General features: G+C 46.8%; 1 protein-coding gene across 10 annotated transcripts in view; it reads right to left on the minus strand.

Annotated features, from left to right (window-relative positions):
* Positions 1–22,605, minus strand: part of Tead1 (TEA domain transcription factor 1) — a 229,963-nt gene that overhangs the window by 78,091 nt on the left and 129,267 nt on the right. Inside the window, exon 1 of one of the 10 annotated variants that reach the window (XM_087908559.1) lies at positions 15,891–15,909. The exons of 8 other annotated variants lie outside the window; for them this stretch is intronic. The gene's annotated coding sequence lies outside the window, so the exon portion shown is untranslated. One more of the 10 variants, XM_087908557.1, reaches the window with a different exon arrangement.

Consider the following 22,605-nt stretch of genomic DNA (forward strand, 5'->3'; position numbering starts at 1 on the left):
CCTTCATCAGTAAGTTGCTTTAGGCAGGTATTTTATCAGAGCCACGTGGAAAATAGCAAGTGTGCCCTTCCTCTGTCTATCATGAGGAAAACACAAAATACTCAGGACACTTCTGCACAGGGATCTCCTACTGCTCAAGAATGAGGCGGAGCCTTCCAACACCACAGCTCTGCTGTCCTTACCTCTGTCTGGGCGCTGTGGAGCCATCCTCCCTACAACAATCTTTCCCCCCTCTTTGGCTTGCAACTCCAGTACCCCAAAATGCCGCATTTCCTCGGGTGGGCCAGCCATTTAGTCCTTCACACTTTTTCCAATAGGGCCTCTTCCAAGGACAGTCTACTAACTTCCCTCTGACCCCAATTGCACATGCCAATACAGATTTGTTATTAGTTAAATGAATAAGCTCCTGTTTTGTGTGAGGAAAAACAAAAGGAAAAAAACTAAAGGATCATGGGAGCTGGGCAGCACTACCATCATCACCCAATCTCAAAAGTACTTTCTGTTCACAATTGCAGAGGCACACACTCTTCCAGACCTGAGCTCTGATATCTAACACTGCCACCAGTGTGGTCACCACATGCTCCTTCCTTCTTCATGCCCCGCCCACCTGCCACAGAAATTCGGACCTAGTCCAAAAAGAGAGCTAATCTCAACATTAACCCAGGAAAGCCTCGTTAATGAAAAACTTTTGCTAAGAACACTCTGTCTGTTTATTAATTACTTGGCCTTAAAGGAGTGTGAAATCCACACATGAGAAGTGCTAAGAACCGCAGGTCTTCACGGACACCCTTTACTAAGACATGATTCACGATTCTGGGTGTGTCGGCTTCCAGCTCTGGAACTACACTGCAGGTTTCATACATGCAGGGTCACCCTCTACCCCAGAATGCTTGCTTCTTTTCTTCTCCTCTCCCTCCTACCCCCATCTCTCTTTCTCTCTAAGACAAAGTCTCATCATGTAGCCCTGGTTGGCCAGGAAATTGCTCTATAGACCAGACCAGCTTCAAACTCACAGAGATCCTCCTGCCACTGAACATGACCACCTCAATCTATCTGGAGACACTTAACCTGAACCACTGTTTTTCCCTGTAATGCTGAGCAAAGAGCATGGTCTCTGAGGATCTGCTGCAGGCGTTGACAACCACAGTGGGAAGCTTCTGGCACCCTACTGCGGGCCTACCATTGTCAAGCAATGCCAGTGCACGAGGATGAGTTTCCAGTCTATAACTAGTGATATAGAAAGCCCTCAGGAGGGTTACAAAGGTGCTCTGTCCAGGATACCACCCTACCGGGCATCTGGTATAAGCCAGCTCCCATGTTACTGAAATGGAAATGAGCTTTTCATTTAACACGGATTCTCCTGGTCTGTGAGATGACATGCTTTGCCACCAAGTCTGATGGCCTGGGTTCAACCCCCAAAACTCACAAGGTGGCCTCTGGACTCCAGACCTGAAAGGTGGGGGACACGAGTACCTGTTCACCCACACAAAATAAACGCCATAAAGATAAAATAATTCCATTTTCATTGGCTAAAATAGTAGACACCTAGTTCTTAGAGAAGGCTAAGAGTCAGAAGAGCTGGGGGCTGGAGAGATGGTTCAGCGGTTAAGAGCATTGCCTGCTCTTCCAAAGGTCCTGAGTTCAATTCCCAGCAACCTGGTGGCTCACAACCATCTGTAATGAGGCCTGGTGCCCCCTTTAGGCCTGCATGTAGACAGAATATTATATACATAATAAAGAAATAAATATTTATTAAAAAAAGGAAAAAAAAAGACAGAAGAGCTAGGTGTTACACGCCTTTTACTCCCAGTTCTCAGAGGCAAAGGCAGGTGAATCTCTGAATTTCGGGACAGCCAGAGACATAGAAAAACCCTGTCTTGAAAAACAACTGCCAAGGCAGTGAGTGGCTGACTGTGACAGCTCCACAACTTGGTTCTTGGTGTGATGCATTAACTCTGCAGCGGAATCAGCAAACAGCTTCCGCAGCGACTGAACCAGAGCTGCACAGAAGTGAGACACACCAGCCTCATAACAGAAGGAGCCTCACATGAGATCACCGGATGCTCAGAAGGCATGGCAACTAAAAATGCCCACTTCTTACTCATGATAGTCAAGCAGTAGTTTTAAAAAGCACTCAGTCTGAAGAATCTGGACTTGGAGGTTAGGCTAAATGCAATTCCATTGCTCAGCCGGACAATGCACTGAGGTAACAGAGGGCCACCCAAGCTTGCTGAGTGCCTGCCACACACCAGTACCATGCAAAGCCCTTCTCTGTGCACATACTGAACCTTCATGCCCATTCCCATCTTACAGACACTGCAAGTTGTGTTCAAAACTTCTTTCCGAGGTGTGGATCAGTGTGGCTTCATAAGCTCATTACTGCTTAATTTCCAAATGTTCTGAAAAATCCCACCCTCTCGCCTGACCGTTGCAAAATGCTCAAGAGGAACAAAATCATACCAAGAGACAGAATTCAACCAAGAAATGGACTGAATCACACAGGCTCCGTTGTCAATGGTCTCTGAGCACCACCTACAATACAGAGCAGGTCTCAACTGCTGCCCATGTAGCCAAGGCCTTCACAGGACACTCCCCCACCTTTGCCGACCTTGCACTCTATGAACAAGATGTGCACTCTGGAACATTCCACCCTCAAAGAGTATTGGATTGAGGCAGGATGGCCTACAGACCAAGGTGGGAGGGAGGAGCTGTGCTGGAAACAGTCCAGGACACAAGGGCTGTGCTGCTGCCTGAGGCTGACTGGCTCTGGTCATGTGACCTGGACGGAAAATGTCCTTTCAGCTTAAGACAGTGACCAATCACTCACATTAAAATACATCACCTCTCTAGGAGGAACTTGAGACTCGGGAGAACTGGCTGTTTTTATATATTTTATATTTCTAATTACCCAGGAGGATATATCTAATACCCTCCCCACCTTACAAAAGAAAACCAAACCCTAAATGGCATGTGTGCACACCACTTTTGGCGCTCTCCCCTGCCACTCTGTGCACACACTTCCCTGTACATCCTTACACCTTTGGGAGCTGCCCCTTTCCTGTAAAATGACTAGACCTCACTCTTCCCACTCCTGGGGTCCACGTCTGCTGAACAATGCCTAAGTTGCGGAGACACCGGGGCCTAGAACATCTTGACCCTGGCTCCCGCTCTCTGGATACACAAACTGGAATTGCCTGGTGATATGTTCAGTGGGCTCTGGCAAATTCTGAGCTTCATGAAGACAGTCCTGGCTTGCAGCACTGGGTCAGAAGATGACACTGAACGGTCTCTGTCTCTTCCTAAAACACTTTTATTTTGAAGAGGGCACCATGGCACACAGGAAGCAGAAATCTGATGTATTCTTGTGGCAGAAAATAGGAAAGAGCTCTACAATGGCCGGGGAGGCAAACACCGGGGCTCCTGTCCTTGAGGTACACGGGGTCAGGGTGAAAAGATTCTGAAATGCTGAGCCATCTGTGACCTTTCCTCTCCCTCAAAAACAACTGAGACAAAGGGCCAGAAGGTAGGGTGAGCAGCCTGCGCCCTATTTTCTAGTGAATGAACTTGGAAAACTCAGAACTTTATCTTCAAAATCCATCCCTCCACCACCCGCCCACCCACCGGACACAGGGTATCCCCACGATGCCTCGGCTGACCCTGAAAATTATGCATCAAGTGATCCCTTCAGTAACAGCCCTGGAGCAGTGGACGGACAGGTTTGTGCTGGGGCACCTGCCTTCCCTTTTTAAATTCTGGGGGCTTCAAAGCTTTTAGAATTAGCATCCTGCCTCAACCCACCGACAAAAGATAAGTCAACCTTTGACAAACTATTTTCTAGAAATATCTTTATGGCAGGCCAAACAGGTTAGGAATCAGTTCACTAACTCGGGGCCACATTTCTGGGTATCCACAAAGTTTTCTAAAGATAAAAGGAATATACATCTGCGAGCTCATTCACTACACTCAAGCGCCTAAACGTCACATCCTTACACGGCTCTAGCCTTGAATATTGCTTTGGAAAGATATCTCAAAGGGAAATTATCCTGCAAACCCTTGTGCGGATAGAAGGTTCCACAAGTCAACAACCGCTTAAGCAGTTTAAACCAACAAGCAAGATGCCTTCTATTTAAAATGCTATGAGCGAATCTATTTTAAGCCCTTTTAAAATCCTCAGGGCAGGTGTTTAAGCTGTGTACTGACTGCGCCTGGAGGCTCTGGGGTGGGGGATGGCAGGCTCCACTCTCCACGCAGGCAACAGTTTTGTTCAGACAATCTTCCTGCTGCAGGTCATGTGACAAAGGCCAAATAAACAGCATCTGGGGATTTTCAATTACAGACCTTCGCCCAGCATGCCTGCACTGTAATCTCTACCAGATGAGGCCCAGGCCTCCCTATTTTCAATAATTCACACACTGTGTACACATAACATGACAATAAGGGCATTCATGGTGCGGCCTGATTCGCAGATCAAAGCTAGCGGAGGGCCGGGAGGGCCAGCTGTAGGCAGGCTCCACTGCTAGATGCTTCGTGCTTTTCACAGGCTTGGAAAGGCTCTCCCCGGGACCTGGCAAGCCGGCTTCTTTCCTGAGCTGTATTGCTGAACAAACTCTGAACAGGAATGGGGTGTCCTCGGGGAATGACGGAGAGACAACCAATCCCCGTGCATTTGGGAGGGCTGGGAAAGCTGCTTTGCCCAGATCCACTCTCCAACTGCTGCCTCTTGGCTGCTCCAAGATCTGGGCAAAAGGTCCTGGGCCGGGAGGTCCCTAAAAATATGCCTACTCTAAAACCACTGTACAGCACCTGGGCAGTTAAACCCTTAACCAGGGGCTGTGTCTTCCCATTCAGCCTGCAGGAACACAATCAGGCCAGAGGACACAGAGCCATAATTTAAGAGCATATCACAGAACCTAAGGTGTGGAAAATTAAAGATAAGTCACTGATGTCACTACTGAAATCTCTACAGTTAATTAACTCAATTAACCCACATGTGGAGAGCAGCACTGTGAGCCACTGGGTGCTGTAAGGATGTGCATGCCCCACCTCTAAATGCACAGATTTCTCAAGTCCACAACATTCCAGATGCCTCTGGCCGAGTTGGAGAGTAAGACTCCTCCAGTGGAGGGCACAGAGACATGGCTCCCTCCTCTGAAGATTTCACACTCTGTCACTCAGGGCAGGAACCAGGAGAAAGCCCTAATAGTGACTTCCTTTTTGCAAACACATGCTGCTCACCAGCTGTGGCTGTACACCCTCCCCCCCCCCTTTCTCTTGCTCATTCAGAATGCTTTCCTCCTAATCACAATAATTCTGAAAGTGCTAAAACGTATCAATCGTTGGCTAAGCTGTGCCTCCAAAGGGGCCAGCCGGCTGGCTTTTATGGCCTTGTCCAACAGCAGCTGATACTTCATTCAGCAACAAATCCAATTTAGCAGTTACAAGAGGGTTAGCATCCCTGAAAAAAATACAGGGGTTGATCTGGCACACAGAGTCGGCACAAGCTCCTCGGCATGCTGCTTCCTTCGTGAAGGTTTTTCTGCCTCCATACTTGGCCGTCTAGAATCAATCGCCTTGCGCTCCCAAACCCCCCACACATTTGACAGTGGTAGTGGTGATGGAAGCAGCCTAATCAGACAAGCAAGTGTTTGTGGAAACCCAACAGTGTCCTTTTCCAACTGACTCACAGACACGCAGGAAAAGTACTAGCCATCCTACTGGTCACAGATTCCTAGCACACCAGGAAAAGCTAAGTTTGTTCTTAAACCTTTGAGCTTTAGGTCGGCTCTAACAATGAGAAAATGTTAAAATTTTTACCTTTTGATTAAAATTTGTTTTGTGATAAGGGACTCAGAACTAAGAGAATCTGTAATTAACCTGCTCTTTTACATATCAAATCCTGGTCCCATGAGGGAGAGTTAGAAATTACAGAAAGAATATTCATTTTAAAACGCTTACTGCACGTTCTTTCCAGATGAATCTCCAGAGAAAATGGCTTAACTAATTCAGCCATAAAAAGAAGCCTCCACCACCACCATGTCATTTTTAAGCCACAAGGTAATTTAGAAGGTAAAATAAAAAGGAAATGATGTAACAGAAACACAGGCTGGATGCTCCTTAATATTAGGCTTTGTAGTTGATAGTTGGTTATTTATCCCGGCTGCAGTTTTCACGGTATGAAAAAAAAGTGAGCCACAGAGACATCTGGTTTAAAAACATAAATTTTTTTCCGTGCCATAAAGGAGACACATGCGATTGAGGCTGGCGAGCTATCAATGGTGGAATATTCCATACATGGAGTTCTCATTCCATGTAGTTTTAAAGAGCTGCTTCTTCTCTGTGCACTTTAGAAAGCACAAACTGAAGCAATAAATCCCACCCCCAGAGCCTACAGGCAAACACACCATTAGATTAATATTTTGCCAGTGTCACTTGTCACAACAAAAGTGGCAGCATTTCTCATTTACTTGAAGACTGGCTTAATTAAAATTCAAAAGACCGCGACAAACCTACACTGAATTTCATTGGCTGCACAGTAATTACTTATTTTGTAGCTGACTATAAACAGTATTTTATTACATCCACAAAAATGCATTTAAAAGCCAACAGGAACTCCGACAAAGGCAGAGAGCAAGCCCCGCCTCTTCCACTTGAAATGGGGAGCTACTTCCTACTAATGTGACCCACGAAAATGAGGACCCATGAGTTCCCTTCCCCGGAGCTTAGGGACAACAACCAACAGGCCTGCAAGTCTCATGCTCACACCAGGGCTCAGCTCCCGAAGAACAGCTCTGGCGGAGCCTGATGAACAAATCTCCCCCCACCCCCCTGGACCAACAGAAAGAGTCTGGCTTGGCTCAAACCCAAAACTGAGACAATGGAGCCTGCCAGGCATGATGGATGACTTAGAAGACTTAAAACCACCATTTGCATTCTCCCAGATAAACAATTAGCTGGGGGGGAAACGTGGAGGAGGGAGTCCAGGGGTCCGGCTTACTTTTAAAACATCCCGGACATTATCTTGAGGGGCCTTGCTGGGGTGAGAAACAAAAGCTTAGGGAAATTTAGGATGTTAGAGTTAGGAAAGGGCTAGAAACACACAACACCCTTCCGGAATCAGGTTTTCCATGCAGGGCATGGCAGAGGTCTCTATTCCTCCTTCATTTTCAACCCACATAATTCTAATAGGCAGCACAATAACTTTGAAATAATCATTTACGGAGCAAGGAGGGCTGGAACAACGTGATTTAAGCATGAAGGGAAGGAAGGAAGCGGCCTTCAGACATTCTTACCGCCAGCGCTGAAGCCACATGCAATTCTTTGGGCCCATGAGGAGCCCGTGTCGGGGAGAGATACCAGACAGAGGACAGGGAAATGTCTTAAAAGTCAACCTTCATTTCTCCGGAAAGATTTACAGGCCTGAACAAGAGTGCCTCCGGAAGTCCAACAACTCTCCATTAATGCAGGAGGCAGCAGTGTGGTTTCCAAGGCAACGGAGACTCTTGCTCGTCAGCGAGCTTGGTGCACACTGCCAAAGGTTTCGCCTCAAATCTCAACTTCCTGTTTGCAGGTGCCGACAAACCCGCACAGACTTCTAAGTCCAGGCAAACAGTGCTCTGATTTCCCCTCAGAAAAGGGATTCTAAAGCTCGGTCTTTGGTAAGTGACTTGGCAGGCTCACAGGGCTCTGCAGCTAGACCTCGCAGTAGACTCAGAGAACAATCTGAAAGGGAATTAGGAGCCCCCTGAGAACGTTCAGTGAGTTAAATATATTTGCTGTAATATTATAATGTGTTATGACAAGCTATATATCAACATAATAGGCTCCTGTGATTAACGCTAGTTTGGTTTTTGTTTCTGCGTGTTACAGGAGTGGTTTGAGGGTCAGTAACAGCTTCATTTAGAATTCTAAGACAAAAGAATCTGAACATATCACACATAGTTCGTGTGTGTGCATGTGCATGTAGGCCAGAAATTGACACAAGTGTCTTTAATGCCCTCAATTGTATTATTTTTGAGAGTGTGTGTGTGTGTGTGTGTGTGTAGGCCAGAAGTTGACATGAGTGTCTTCAATGCCCTCATCTTATTATTTTTTTTTTGAGTGTGTGTGTGTGTGTGTGTGTATGTGTAGGCCAGGAGTTGACATGAGTATCTTCCTTCTTCAATGAGTTCTACCTTATTCTCTGAGAGAGAGTCTCTCTCTGAGCTTGGGGCACACATACTCAGCTCTGGCAATGCCCTCACCTCTGCCTCCCCAGAACTAGGATTAAAAGCAGGGGTGGCTATGCCCACTTTTTAATATGGGTGCTCAAGACCCAAACTCAAGTCCCGGTGGTTGCACAGAAGTTACCTTCCTATCTGAACCCCTCCCCCAAGTCCTGACTACAGTATATCTATAATAGAACTCTTTGACAACTGTATTTCTTGAGGCCACGATACAAGAGACTTTTCTTTCATGTGAACAGAGAATCACAGGCTAAGTGCAGACTTGAACTCCCCCATTAACAGTGCTAGCTCGTGGCAACGTCACTAACCTTTCCTTCACAGCCCTAATATAATGCTGCTGATCCTCCAAACACATCTAGACAGCAACCGAAAGCAGTCCCAGTTGTACTGGGGACCTTCAATTAATAACCCTCCCATTTCGTTCTGAACACTGTGTTTCAAGAGCACAAATGAAGGCCAAGTCTGTCTGCCACATCGGCAGCCCAAAGAACTCATGAAGGAGGTTCCCTCCCATTCTAAACCAAACTGTACAAAAAACCAGCATGGGAACCAACAGGCCCCCAGCTGTTCTCTGGAGAATGAAAAGCTCTGAAGAAGGGTGTCTACCTCTCACTTAGCTCAGGAAGGACTGACTTACAGCACAGAGCCGTCAGGAGACTGGAGACCTGCAGCTGTTGGCGGAGGATGCAAGCAGCTAGCGAGCGAGCAGGACAGGAGGAAAGGCAAGGACTGACTCACATCCTTTCTTGCCATGGTGGACAGCAAACGTAGGGGGCGGGGAGGCACAGTGACTATGTATTTTTCAGAGCTTTCCTTTTTAATTGCTCCTCCCTGTCTCTTAAAATCTCCAAATAAACTAGTTTTGTAAGTCCCTCTCTGTAACCACAGGAGACCCTCACATAAGCTAAAAAGCTTTATCAGACAGCAACAAGTACTTAGTGGCTATAGTCAATAACACAAGAGAGGCTGGGCAGTGGTGGTGCACACCTTTAATTCCATCACTTGGGAGGCAGAGGCAGGTGGATCTCTGTGAATTCGAGGCCAGCCTGGTCTACAGAGCAAGTTCCAGGACTGGTTCCATAGTTTCTCGAAACACCAAAAAACCAAAAAAATATTGGAAAAAAAAAAAAAGGCAACACAAGACAGAAGGCATTCCATTTCACTTTTCAGACATGTCTATCTCAGGACAGCCCAGGTAAAGGACAGGAAGTGTTTCCACACCCCTCCATTCCATGAGGATCACAAAGGTACCGCAAGAGGATCAGATGTCTATCAGAATTCTGAGTGCCACTGTTTGCAGATCTTTCTCTCCCTCCATGCACAAGGTCACATTCAGGGCACCACCACTTCCAACAGACACAGACGGTCTCAATTCATGAAGTGCATACAGCCAGCCAAGACACTGTGTAAATGATGCTTCTCATTGTTTTGACAAAAGCAACTGAAGGGTTTGTCTGGGCCCACAGTTCAAGGGTACAGTCTACCAGTGGAGGGAACGAATGTCAATCAGCTGTCCAGGAGGCAGAGCTGGCTTCCTCCTGCCTGTCAGTACAGGGCCTCAACCCATGGAATAGGACCGCTCACATTTCATCATGGCGAATGACCTAATCCAGAAGTTCAGATGTATCCAGACTTAATTCCTCCTACCAAGCTGACGACCAACAGTAACCATTGCAGATGGACACTTACTTCACGAAATTAACATGTGAAAGCGGGAAACTAGCACAAATAACAATCCCAATACAAGAATGCTGACTGACCTTTCTCTCCGATTTAATGAGATCCTTACATGAACACAACTGAGTGTTTATTTGACTTCATGCAGAAGCAAGTTAGAGGACGCCTGCCAGGCACTGAGTACCTGAGCATAGCACTTCTGTCAGACGACAGGTCAGCTTTGGCGAGTCTACCCAAGAGGTCAGGCTCTACCCTGTGGGTGGGAAAGCGAGTATAGATGAGCTCAACCAAGGAATGTTCCGGCATCTGGATGCTGGAAAAGTAAGACTGCGGGACTGGAGCGACCTTCATGACTTAAACAGTGTAGATACAAAGAAAAGTCATCAGCCAGCATTGTGGCATAAGCTTTTAATCCTAGCACTGGGGGGGGGGGGGGGCCTGAGGCAGGAGAACTGCTCTGAGTGTAAAGCTAGCAGGGGCTACATAGTGAGTTCTAAGATACTTTAAACTACAAAAGAAGACCCCAAGATAAGACAGGGCAAAACAAAAGGAAATGGGGAAACAACAACAACAACAACAAAACAGAGTCAGGAATGGGAGAAGAGATGGATGGATTTCAGTGGCACCTGGCATTTTTAGCTCCACAATTCTTAGAAGCAAAGAATACCACGGGAGAAGGAGGCAGAAAGCTGCTGTGCCCTGAGTAGATGAACTGAGCATGAGAGGCATCCATGCAGTGCTCTGCAGGAGGCCGCTGGCTGTGCAGAGAGCAGGGTCTAGCATGGACTCCAAGGTCACACTGCTGACTACTGAACCCTAGGGAGCAAAAGATGACACCCAGCAGAACAGAAAAGGGAGTGAGAAGGGGGGAGGAGGAAGAGGAGGAGGAGGAGGAGGAGGAGGAGGAGGAGGAGGAGGAGGAGGAGGGAAGGGGCTTAGAAAAGGGCAAAGGCAACAGCAGTGGAGACAGAAGACAAGCAGCTGAGTGAAACCCTTTAAAAGAGTTCAAATCTTCTCAGCGTGATGCTGGGCAAAGACTGTGAGGCTCCTAGGAACACACTCCACGACACCTTAGAACGCTAACATACGCTCAGGAGCTGCCTGCTCATGAAACCCAAGGGAGTGGTTGGGTGGTGACATATGGTTAGAGAAGGAGGTGGCACAGCAGAGCCTTTTGGGTAGAGGAAATAAGAGGAGTAAACAGACACTTCCTCAAATGTGTGTAAGCTCTGAGGTGGAGGATGGTCACTCACCAGTCCAGTACTGCTGAGCGCGCTACCAGTACAAGATGTGGCGGGAAAAGGAATTCAATGCAAGTATGCCGTGATAATCGTGGTCTATATAGAGAGAGTTTCTAGTAAAAATCGCATACTACGTGACACAAATGCTTGGTATTGGTGATACCAACATGCAGTGATTAGGGGTGTGTGTGTGTGTGCATACACACATTTATAAGATGCCAGCAGGCTACTACCTAGAGCCACTGAGTCCTAGGCACTAGAGGTTTCAAAGGAAAAGCAGGTTTCCTAAGTCCACAAATGATGTCTCATGGGTGAGCCAGGAAACACCACAATCAGCCCAGTAGCCCACATGGTTGCTTCTCATTTCCGCCTGTTTTCCTTCCAGGACTGACCATTCTCTCTCCCTCTTTCAATTAAGTCTTGCTTTGTAGCCTTCCTCGCCTCTAACTCATAACCGGGGTCTCAACCACAGACCACCACACTACAAACACACTACAGAGGAGGTCAGCACTCCTTGCCACCTGCAAACCTCCATTCACCTGCCAAGAACCGACTGAAATAAAGCCTCCACTATGTGGTGTTAGAGACCTTCTACTTTGAAAGCCTCCCTTGGTCTAGTGTCAAAGACACTTGTCTACCCATCTAAGACACAACGTGGCAAGTGTGTTTTCCTGTAGCTTCTGAATCCCCAAGTCTCCAAGACACTACCTAGCACAGAGGATCAATAACCTCCCAGAACTAATGAACCAGAAACACAAGAACATAGGCAATGCTTTTCTAATAAGGTTCTTTTAAGAGTGTGGGTTCTTCTTAAACTAACTTGGAACGAAAATACTGTTCTCAAAAGAGGCTTACTTAGGAATTCCCCCATGTCTGTGAACAGCAATGCTCAGAGGGATTTTTTTCTTTTTTTTTATGAGCTGCTTCTGTGGTGACATGTTTCCTGTCAGAAGAAATTTATCAGGCTATTTCCCCAATTTGAGCCACACACATTCTTTCTGCTGAGAAACGCTTTAATTGCATGTGTGTGTGGCTCCTCATCTCTCCCAGCCTCCTAATTACAAACCACTATCATTCAAAAACCAAAGTGTGAACAATGAAGAGAATCTGCTATTGGCCTGCCTGGACTCAGAGGAACCGCCTGAAGACAGAACGCCTGACTCCAGAGACACCTGAGGTCCATCAGACGATGCCACAGATACCAAGAGAAACACACTGAGCCCTTTACAGCCAGGGTAGCCTGATGTATTCCTTTTTTCTTCATTTTCTTTTCTTTGGGGTGTAGGGGTAGAAGTTCAGTGAGAATAAAGGGGTGAGCGGGGCTCTGATCAGATAGGAACGACGTCCTTCCTCAGAAAAAGCAAAGAAAACATGGAGGCCTGTCCTCAGAGGAAGGACCATGAATGGACACAGAAATATGGCATAGAGACCAGCTGTAGAAAAGGCATCCAGGCCTTGGACTTCAGCTTCCAGACTAGAAGATGACGGCCTGTGTCCTCACTAGCCTGGCCTCAAAATTGCTACATAGCTGAAGATGGCCTTGAACTCATTAGCAAGGCACCAACTTCCCTGAAACATTTAGGAGGATGCCACCACCCAGCGTCATTTGAGACACTGTGCTTTCTTAGGTCACCAACAGTGTGACAGTCCCACCAGATTAATCCAAGATAGCGACAGCTTCTACACCAATTCAACATCAATGACACAGCCACTGAAACGCCATGTCTAGCACTGCCCACTCCACGCCCGCCCCAGTGCAGGGGGCCTTTGAGTACTTGCAGTGGTAAAAACTTTAAACACAATAGTAAAGTATGATGAGAACAGCTGCTTTTTTAATTATTCTGAGATGGTCTTGTATAGCCAGGGTAGCCTCAAACTCATTCATTATCTGAGAATGAACTTAGACTCTTTTTCTTTTACATGTATATGGTGTGTTTGTGAGGGTGTGTGCTTAAATATATGTCTGAGTAGATACTGGGTGTTGATGTGTGCGTGGGCAAAGGTGTGAAAATCAGAGGTTGGCACTGGGGAGCTCAGAACACACCGATTCCACTAGTGTAGCTAGACACCTTGCTAGACTAATTAAATGGTTAATTTCCACCTCTCAAACTCTGGGATTACAGGCCGATCAATCCCCCACCTGTATGTAGGTGCTGGGGATACAAAAATCAAGTCCTTATTCTTGTATGACAAGTTCTTCACCCTCTTAGCCAACTCCCTACAACTTTAAACTTCTGGTCCCCCTTCCTTCACTTCCCAAATGCTGGGATTGCAAGCATGGAAGATCAGCAGGTAAGAAGCACAAGAGAGGAATGGGTGGGAAATAATCGTGTTGGTTCCTGGCGACGCTAAGCAGATTTAAAACTCTGATAGTGGTGTACACTCCTGAGCATCATAAACAGTCAATTTCTGGATGATTGACAGTGGATGGAGGTCGGTTAATTAAGCTGTTTGCCTCTGCACTAGGGTAGATGTGGCTGCTTGGCTAGAGGGAAAGAGTCACTACGGGATGTTCAGCAGTAATTAACTTGTGCTTAATTGCTGAACATTAAAAAAAAAAGGAAGAAGATGCTGATTAGTTGGAATAAAGGAAACTGCATTTCATAAAGCTATGACTTCAAAGATTACCTTTGCAAAAAAAAAAGTAGATCTTTCTAAAAAATCTATTCTTAATATTTGTGTGTGTGTGTGTGTGTGTGTGTGTGTGTGTGTGCATGCATGTGTGGTGTGCACTGTGTACATTTACAGAGTCTAGCAGGAGAGTCAGATTCCCTGGAGCTGGAGTCACAGGCAACTGTGATTCACCTAACCTGGGTTTGGGGAACTGAACTCCAGGCTTCTTCAAGGGCAGCACTTGCTCTTAACCACTGAGCATCTCTGTAGATGTTGTTACGACAAATGTCGCTTTCCCCTGCCATGTCCAAGATGTGGGAATGGTTTGTTACAACCACTGCAAAGGCAGCGAAGCTGCCTGGGATGGACTACCAGCATCAACATGAGCAGTCTCGAGCTGGGGTAGCAGTGAAGACCCGAGGACAAGCCCGAGCACGAGGTAAAAGCCAACGTGATGAGCACACTTGGGACTTCGGCACGGGGGGGGGGGGGGGGGGGGGGGGCAGCTGGGTCAGCTTGACGAGCAGTTGGTTTACGTGCAAGACCAAGCCATGAAAGCCAGCCTGCCCCAAGGGAAGGAACACATTCCAGGGACCACAGGCGGGCGAAGAGGGAAGTATTGATTGCTTTGTCACTTGACCTAACAGAAGGCAGTCATTTCCTTCTGGCTACTCTTGATGCCAAGTGCCCTAACCCAAGGGTCTGCCGGACTCCAAAGTCCTCTCTGTTCTCGAGCCTGTTCTCTATTCTCCCATCCTGTACCCTAAGGTCCAGTTTGGGGTGAAGAGCAAGCAAGCATTCCAGCTAAACTCCTTCAGGCTACAATAGACAACCCCATTAGCCAACAACACAGGAAGAGGAACAGATGGCAGGATTTTGGGGGGTTTGTTTGTTTAACAAACTTTGCTTTGCTTTTGGATTGATAGCTTTATGGTGAGGTAAACGGTGCTGCTTTGACACACGCTGTAGAGGGACGGCACTGGGATAGCACACACCTGTTCATTTCAGTACGGGGAGGGGGGGGACCTAGACAGGGTTTCTCTGTGTAGCCCTGGCTGTCCTGAACCTTGGAGATGTGCCCGCCTCTGCTTCCTGAGTATTGGTAAGAAGGGTGTGTGCCACCACTGTCAGCTCATTTCACCATTTACAGTCTCACTGAAAACAGATGTCAGCTCCTACTAGTATGAAAATACCCTGAGGAATAATGTCTACATGGACATTCCTTCTGTAGAACTCTAGTGCTCTTTCAGGATCCACCCCACAACACTGACCCCTCAATCCCATCACAAAGAGGGTTGCATGGACTTTTTTTTTTTTCTAGTTAGAAAAGCGAGGTCTGGTGGGCCATGGTGGTGTAGACCTAGCACTCAGGAGGCAAAGGCAGATGAATCTCTGCGAATTCCAGGCCAGTCTGGTTGGTCTATATGAGTTTCAGACCAGGCAAGGCTACATAATGAGACCCTTGTGTCAAACAAGCAAACCAACCAGAAAAGCATAGTGTGGCCTTCTCTACTGCTGTTGGGTCCTAGATAAGAAAAGCATGCTTTCTGGAACAATGGAAGCCACAAGCAACTAGAGGCAAGATTTCAAAGGGGCTGAGGATATAACTGGGTTAGTAGCAGCTTACCTAGCATAACCTCAGGCCTGGGTTTGACCCCCCAGCACCACTTACAGCAGACGGGGCAGTACACACCTGTGGTCCCAGCACTCAGGAAGGAAGGCAGGAGGATCAAGAATGAGGCCAAAACCCTCTTTGGCTAATGAGATGGGTAAAGGTGTTTGTAGCCAAGCCTGACAAGCTCACTTCAGGCCTCAGGACCCACAGGACAGAAAGGAGAGAACAGACTTCCTCCCACAAACTGTCCTCGAACCCCCACATGCCCACTGGGGCACTCACCTGAGTGTGCACATCCAGAACAAATAAAACGTCACTGAAAAATTTAAGCTCAGCAGAACAGAAAGCCTTATGTTTAATCAATACCAAGAATCATTTGTGGAAAGTCTGCTGTGTGTACCTTCAGAGACTGTCAACACATGTCCAGTCAGCTCCTTGCTACTCTGACAATTTCAGGCCTAGGCCATGACATTCCATCTGGCTGGTGAGGAAGCAGAGCCTAAGACCCGTGGAGGAGCTCACCCACAGCACAGCCGATCCTCCGAAGGCAGCGTGCTCTCTCAGATCCCACGGCCTGCGCTGAGAAGTGTGGGATACCCACAGTGACCGCCCCAGCCCACAGGACTAGAGTGTGAACACTCTGAGCTAATCAATCACCATGGAAAAAAATGAACTCTGCCTTGTGTCTGACCTTGTCATCTCCTCTCCACAGAGAAGCCTCCCATACCTCACACAGGTTTCACACTACACTGTAAAACGTCCCTGAGCGCGTGGTCAGTCATTTACTCAAAGGCTTGCACAATGCCCAACTGGATCCAAGAGGTTCTTCTTGGACTCAAACTTCAAATTCTCATTTCTCAAAAGGTAATGATTGCAATTCAATTTAAAAAAAAAAACACCTTTATTTAAGCTCTTACATAAATACATGTGTCAAGTCCACAAACAGAGCCCTGGCCCAAGGCAAGCTCTAGGTCCATTCTGTGAAACAAGTAACCAACCTGTAAATTTGGTTTGAAAAATGCAGTGGGGGCACCTCAGGGGCTTTTGGAAACTGACCAATGAAGAATGGTTATTGTGACAAAGAGCACACCAAGTAAAAAACTAGTATCAATTCACATTATCACTTGGGGTTATCTAGTATGCATGACTAAACAGGTGGGGGCTAAATAGCAGGACTTAATTATATACAGCTTTGCTTTTGTTTGTTTTTAATATAAGACTTATTTTATTTTATATTTGCATGTGTGTATGTGCAGGTGTGTGCACGTGATTGCCAATGCCAGAAGAGGGTGCTAGAGAGTCAGCTCCCTTGGAGTTGGAGTTACTGGTGGCTGAGAGCCTCCCGATATGGGTTCCAGAGAACCAAGTGCTCTTGACTGCTGAGCCATCTCTCTAGCCATCCCATTGTAAAACAATTTTACACATCTTGGCAAGGGTGAGGGGAACATGGTAACATGAGACAACTAGTTTCAGAATGCTAATGGAACATTCTGGACTTCTTCCACAGTTAAGAGGCTCGAAGGTGAATTCCACATGTCCAGATTTTGCATGACCTGGGTGTTGGGTTCCTAAGGTTCACAAACAGTTGCCTAAGGTTCTCCTTGATTTGGGGTGGGGCATCCAGCACTGCATACCTGAGGACTAAGGAGAAGGGGAAGCAGCACCACGGTGCATCTCTGCTGAAACACAACATGCAGAATCAAGATGATCTGAATCCCTCCTCAAATTATTTTTTATTTTTTTCCCCAACTCATTGATAAAGTCTTGATTGAAAACACAGACATTTTGTCATCCTTACTACAGTAACCTCATCTCCAAACTCGCCTGACTGGATGAGAGCTAATGCTGCTGCCTCTGTCTGGTCAATTATTGCATGGACACGAGGGACCAATTAATGCCATCCATAAAAGCCTGAATCATTCTGTCAATTAACGAGAGCTAACTATGTCATCAGATATATTACTGGTGAGCAAGTCTATTTGGTTGCAGTATGTCTTGGAGGAGAGCACTATCAAATGAATCACAATTGACTTGGACAACTGCTAGCATAATTTCGGAAGATGAAAAGACAGATGTGGTAGTTATTAGTGGTCCCCTGAGGAATTACGGCCAAGCAATTGCGATGTGCTGAGGCTGAGCTAGCAGGTGCCTGCAGTAGGAACCAGTCGGAGGGTTAAATCAATATTTTCAATTTCTTAGGATCAATCTGGTGTTTGAACGAGATGGAAACTTGTTAGCAATTGGCAGGATGTGTAAATGAAAAGTCAAACTTCTTATTATTTGTTAAAAGGGAACAAGTGTACTGCCTCATGCCCTTGGCACAAACGAACGCTTTCATGATCCAGTAGCCAGAGCATTTGCTGGGAATCAAGCGGTTCTTACATTTTAATAGAGTACTAAAGGTTAGCTTTATAAAGGTTGAACATTTGAGATCTTTACAAAATGATTGACGTGTCAATGGGAAAGTGTGGAGCTGTGACAACGGCACAGTTATTAATGATTAGTGCAAACCGCAGAAGGAAATGTCAGCCTGGCTAGCAAGAGGGGAGAAGCAGTCTTACCAACCCTGTGTAGATTAAGCAGAGCTCTGGGAGCGCTACTGGTTCTTCTAGGTCAATAGATTCAAACTAGCCTTGATTTGCCAAACATTTTGACTTCCCTTCCCAGTCTTCTATAACCCTTGTGAACATCTTTTTCTCCTAAAATTCTTAAATTACATTAGGGGGCAGAGGAGAAGAAGAAGAAAGAGGGAGAGGGAGAGGGAGGGAGGGGAGGAGAGGTGAAGAAGGTGGGGAAGGACAGAGGGAGGGACAGAAAAAGAGACTGACTTAGGTAATCAGGTTTGCCAGGCAAGCACCGTTACCCTGAACATCTCTGACAATGTCTTGTCTCATGCTTGCTTGTTTGCTTTGAATTTAGGGATAGACGATCCTTTAAAGGCACAAAGGTATCAAGATTCAGAACATTTAAAGAAAGCTTGTGGAAAAAAAACAATTAAAAATTTAAAACCTACTACATCCTTTGTAAGCCAACTGCAGGCTGGCTAGAGAGGCAGGGCCAGTGTGCGCCATGGGAAGGGCAGGTAAGAGAATGGCATCCGGCAGGACCTGCCAGTCACCCCGCGTGCTGCAGATCCTCTTGCACCTGTTGAGGATGGGAAAGCTCCTGCCTCGCACATCAATTTAAAGGTGCAAAGGTCTACACCTCACATTCTATTTAATTACACATTTCAAAGTAAAGTATGCAAAATGAAAGGCCAGCCTAAGTATTAACAGGCATTCACAATTTTCCTATGGGGGGGGGGGAGGGGGATGGATCTCTACAAACGTGTAAAAACACTAATCCAGACAAGGATTTCTTAACTGTGCTGGAGCAAGATCTCTGAGACAGGAGAATAATGAGCCAGAGCATCCACCCTCTAGAGGTGAGAGGGGAGTATGTGCCAATTAGCAGTAAACAGGGCAGGTGTAAGATCAGAGGTGGCACTGGGGGAATTCAGGCAGGAGAAAGCCTTTAGCTGGGCAGGGGCGAGGAACGGCAAGCTCTCCACAAGAAAACTCACAGAAGACACCAGAGATGAGCTGTAGGCAGGACTGGAAAGGGTGAGTCAGAGGGAGATAAACTGGTAGCCAAAGAAGGCAAAGGCACCAAGTCCTGGGTTCAGTTCCCAGCACCGCGAAATCTGGGTACAGGGGCACACAGCTGTAATCCCAGCATTCAGCGGGTGGAGCCGAAGAAATCCTCAAACACACAGCAAGTTCAAGGCACGCCTGGGGGAGTGGGAGAGGGAGAGGAGAGAGGGAGGGAGGGAGAAAGGGAGGGAGGGAGGGAGGGAGGGAGGGAGGGAGGGAGAGAGGGAGGGAGGGAGGGAGGGAATTAAGTCAAAGAAAGGCCCACATGAGGGAGAAGGGAAGCCATCAACTTCCTGCTGGAGCACTGAGCCCTAAAAGTGACAGAAGACATAGGAACCTGTCAAAGTTTGAGTTCAGACAACAGAACAGGACAGAACAAAAGTCAGTGGGTGTGTGGAAACGCATGCTGTACACACTCTGCCTACATCCACTACGTGAGTTTCTCTTCTGAACTGGCCACAACATCTTTGTGTGCAGACATGGACATTTATGGGTTTCATTTTAAAGAACATGTTCCAGGCTGATTTTATTAAACCACATAAGCAGCAAGTACCTAAGAACAAAGGGCTCAGTTAGGGGTGAGAAACAGCACTATCCCTTGGGCCAAGATCTCTGAGAATGAGGGGAAAGCAAGCCCCAGGTTGAGTCCTTACAGGACCCAGGACTTAGGGGCTGTGATATCAGCAGCCAACCACCTATTAGGTCAGCCAAGCTAGTCAGGAAGAAGGCACCTTACTTCCTGCAAAGACAAATGAGGCACAAATTAAGAAACAAAAAAGCAAGCAGGGCCAATTTGTCCATGGGGTTCAGAAATTAAAAGAGTGATACAAAAAAAAAAAACATATTAGAACTCACTGAAGACATAACGAAATAATACGGAAAGAAATGCTGAGAGTAGGCTGAGTCCCCTCCAACACACCTAGGTCCTCCCACTGCCAGATCACACTGTCTGGCCACTGGGTTTGTCTCCTGCCCTCACCTGGGCAGTGAGAGATCCTACCAGCAAAGTCCCAGAATGTCCTCATTCTTTAGCTCATCTCTCTCACCCTCAATCAGGGTGCCACTCTCTGGGACTCTGCTCAATTTCCAAGGCTAACCTGATTCCCAAAGCACAGAGGCTTAGGCACATCCCCCAGGTCCTTTCTACAGTGGCTCCCTGAACTTTATGTTCTGAGGCCTACCCCCCTTCAGTACCTCTATCCCAAGACTTAGCTTAGCAAATCCGCCTCAGCAAACTTCACCCCCATCCAGCCTGCCCATTACAGGCCTTTGAATGTCACACTGAGTGGTATGGAGAACTGAAAATGGCCTCGGAAGTCTGATGATACCAACATATGCCATGTTCCCATCTCAAGTATTGTGTAAGAACAAAGCAGGTGCAGACATCAGGGTAGGGTGGTACTGGTGTGTGTAGATTCCGGCAACTGCGATGTTTTGTACACTGTGAACCCATGTTCACTAAACCTGTCTAGCGAGGGGTGGCAGGGGCTGCAGACCCACACCTAGTGTTCATGCTTCCTCACTTCTCAGGCAACAACAGGGCTCAGTGAACACAAGGACAAACAAACAGCCTAGAAGGACAACAGTAGGAACAGTACCAATGGGAAAGTTCTCGGTGCAGAGGCACTTGAGATGGAGCAATACCTTATGCTTCATCACACTCGGTGCTAATATCTCAAAAGGTCTCTCCATTGTCATCCCCAACACACCTTCTGGGTCCAGGGCAGGACCCAGGGAGCTGGGTAGTCTCGCTCAATGAGTGAAACTTAAAGGGGTACTTTAAGGGATAGGAAAGAGGTGCTGGTATGAGTAACCCCAATAGATTTTCTGGGCTAGGTTACCATGAAAGACTATGGAAAGTCAAGGACACAGCCGAGACGAACTGTCATGCAGAATCTTAGGGTATTCTGGGTCAGAGTGGACCAGGGTAAAACCCTGCCTGCTATGCTTCAGTTTGGGAGGAGGGCCTTTGACGGGATGCCTCCAAATGGGCCTGCACCATAACACTCAGTATTAACAAAGGGATAGAATTAAGGGGTGGGTCCCAGGGAGCCGGGCATGATGGTGCACACCTGCAATCTCCAGACTGGGGAGGTGAAATGAGAGGAGCCTGAGTTCAAGGCCTGTATCAGCTTCAGGAGCTAACCCAAAGTGTGTCTTAAAAGACTGAAACAAGTGGTGGCAGAGGCAGATGGATCTCTGTGAGTACGAGGCCAGCCTCGAGCTAGTTCCAGGACAGCTACGGCTGTTACACAGAGAAACTCTGTCTTGAAAAAAAAAAACATAATAATAATAATAATAACAACAATAAACAGAAAAGAGGGAGAAATGGAAAATTTTTTCCCAGTATTTCAACAGCAATACAACCTTTTACAGTGATGCTGTGTATTTCCCATAATTGATATACTATAGAACTTGTGCCTAAATACACAAAACAGAATTTAAGCAGTTTGCTTCTACTCCAACTTGTTCCCAAAAGTATTTAATGCGGGCTCCAAAAACTCACGATGACAAGAAAAGGCAAGAACCCTATCAAAGAGAAGAGTAGGAATGTACAGGAGAAGATGAAGGCAATCTAAGAATAAGGATGCTCAGGCTGAGACCAATAAAAAAAAAAAAAACCGATATGGTGAAATGGAAACCATTCGCTTCAAGTCTTGTGAGGTTGTGACTATGTGTGTGTGTGCACGTGTGCGCGCATGCACACATACACGTACATGCTGGCATGTTATGGGTGCATGTGTATAGGGACCTGAAGGTGATGTCATATGTCTTCCTTGATTGCTTTCTACTCTGTGGAGTTTGAGGCCTGCCTGGTCCACAAATGGAGCTCCAAGCCAGGAAGGGTTACACAGTGAGACTCTTGTCTTTCATGGAGCTTGGGGATGGGGGTGGGTGTATATACTGAGCCAACTTCCTATCCTTTACTTTTGGTTTGTACATGATGTTTCTTTTAACACACACACCAAACACTTTCACATACACCTCAGCTTTTGTTGTTGCTGTTCTTCTGTTTTGTTTTCTAATGCACTGGGTACTGCAACTCATAAAAAAGGAAAGCTGTACCTTTAAGAAATTCAGCCCATAAACAGCGGGCTTTGGAAACCAGGGTTCAGCAAAGAGGAGCCAATAAAAACCCTGTAACTTGAAACCAACCCACATAACACAAGAAGAAAGGAGCCCAGCAGCGCCCAGTTAGCAGGACAAGAAGCTAATTGACCAGAATGTCTGCTGCATAAGCTATAAACTAAGTACATAAAGAACAATATGAACATACAGTTAAACAAAAAGGCCCAACTGTCCAACACCACACTGTGCACCAAACAAGCAGGGTGATTGTTGGAGAAGCCGCTGGAGGAAGAAGGAATAATTAGCGCCCTTGTGAATCAAGTGTCTGCCAGGAAGAGGTCTCCATCCCCTGGCCCTGGCCCAGCAGCACCTTTGGCACTCAAGCATCAAGCTGGGGAGTTAGGGGGATGGTTCAAGCAGGAGGACCCTAGTTCAGATCCATAGAACTTATCCATGGTGCGGGGAGCAAGGCCTAGACGGCAGCACTGAGGAGAAATAGGACGGCTAAAGCTCACTGGCCAGCCAGCCTAGCTGAA

The sequence above is a fragment of the Myodes glareolus genome, chromosome 7 (genome assembly GCF_982192425.1).
Source record: "Myodes glareolus chromosome 7, mMyoGla1.1, whole genome shotgun sequence".
NCBI classification, from domain to species: domain Eukaryota; kingdom Metazoa; phylum Chordata; class Mammalia; order Rodentia; family Cricetidae; genus Myodes; species Myodes glareolus.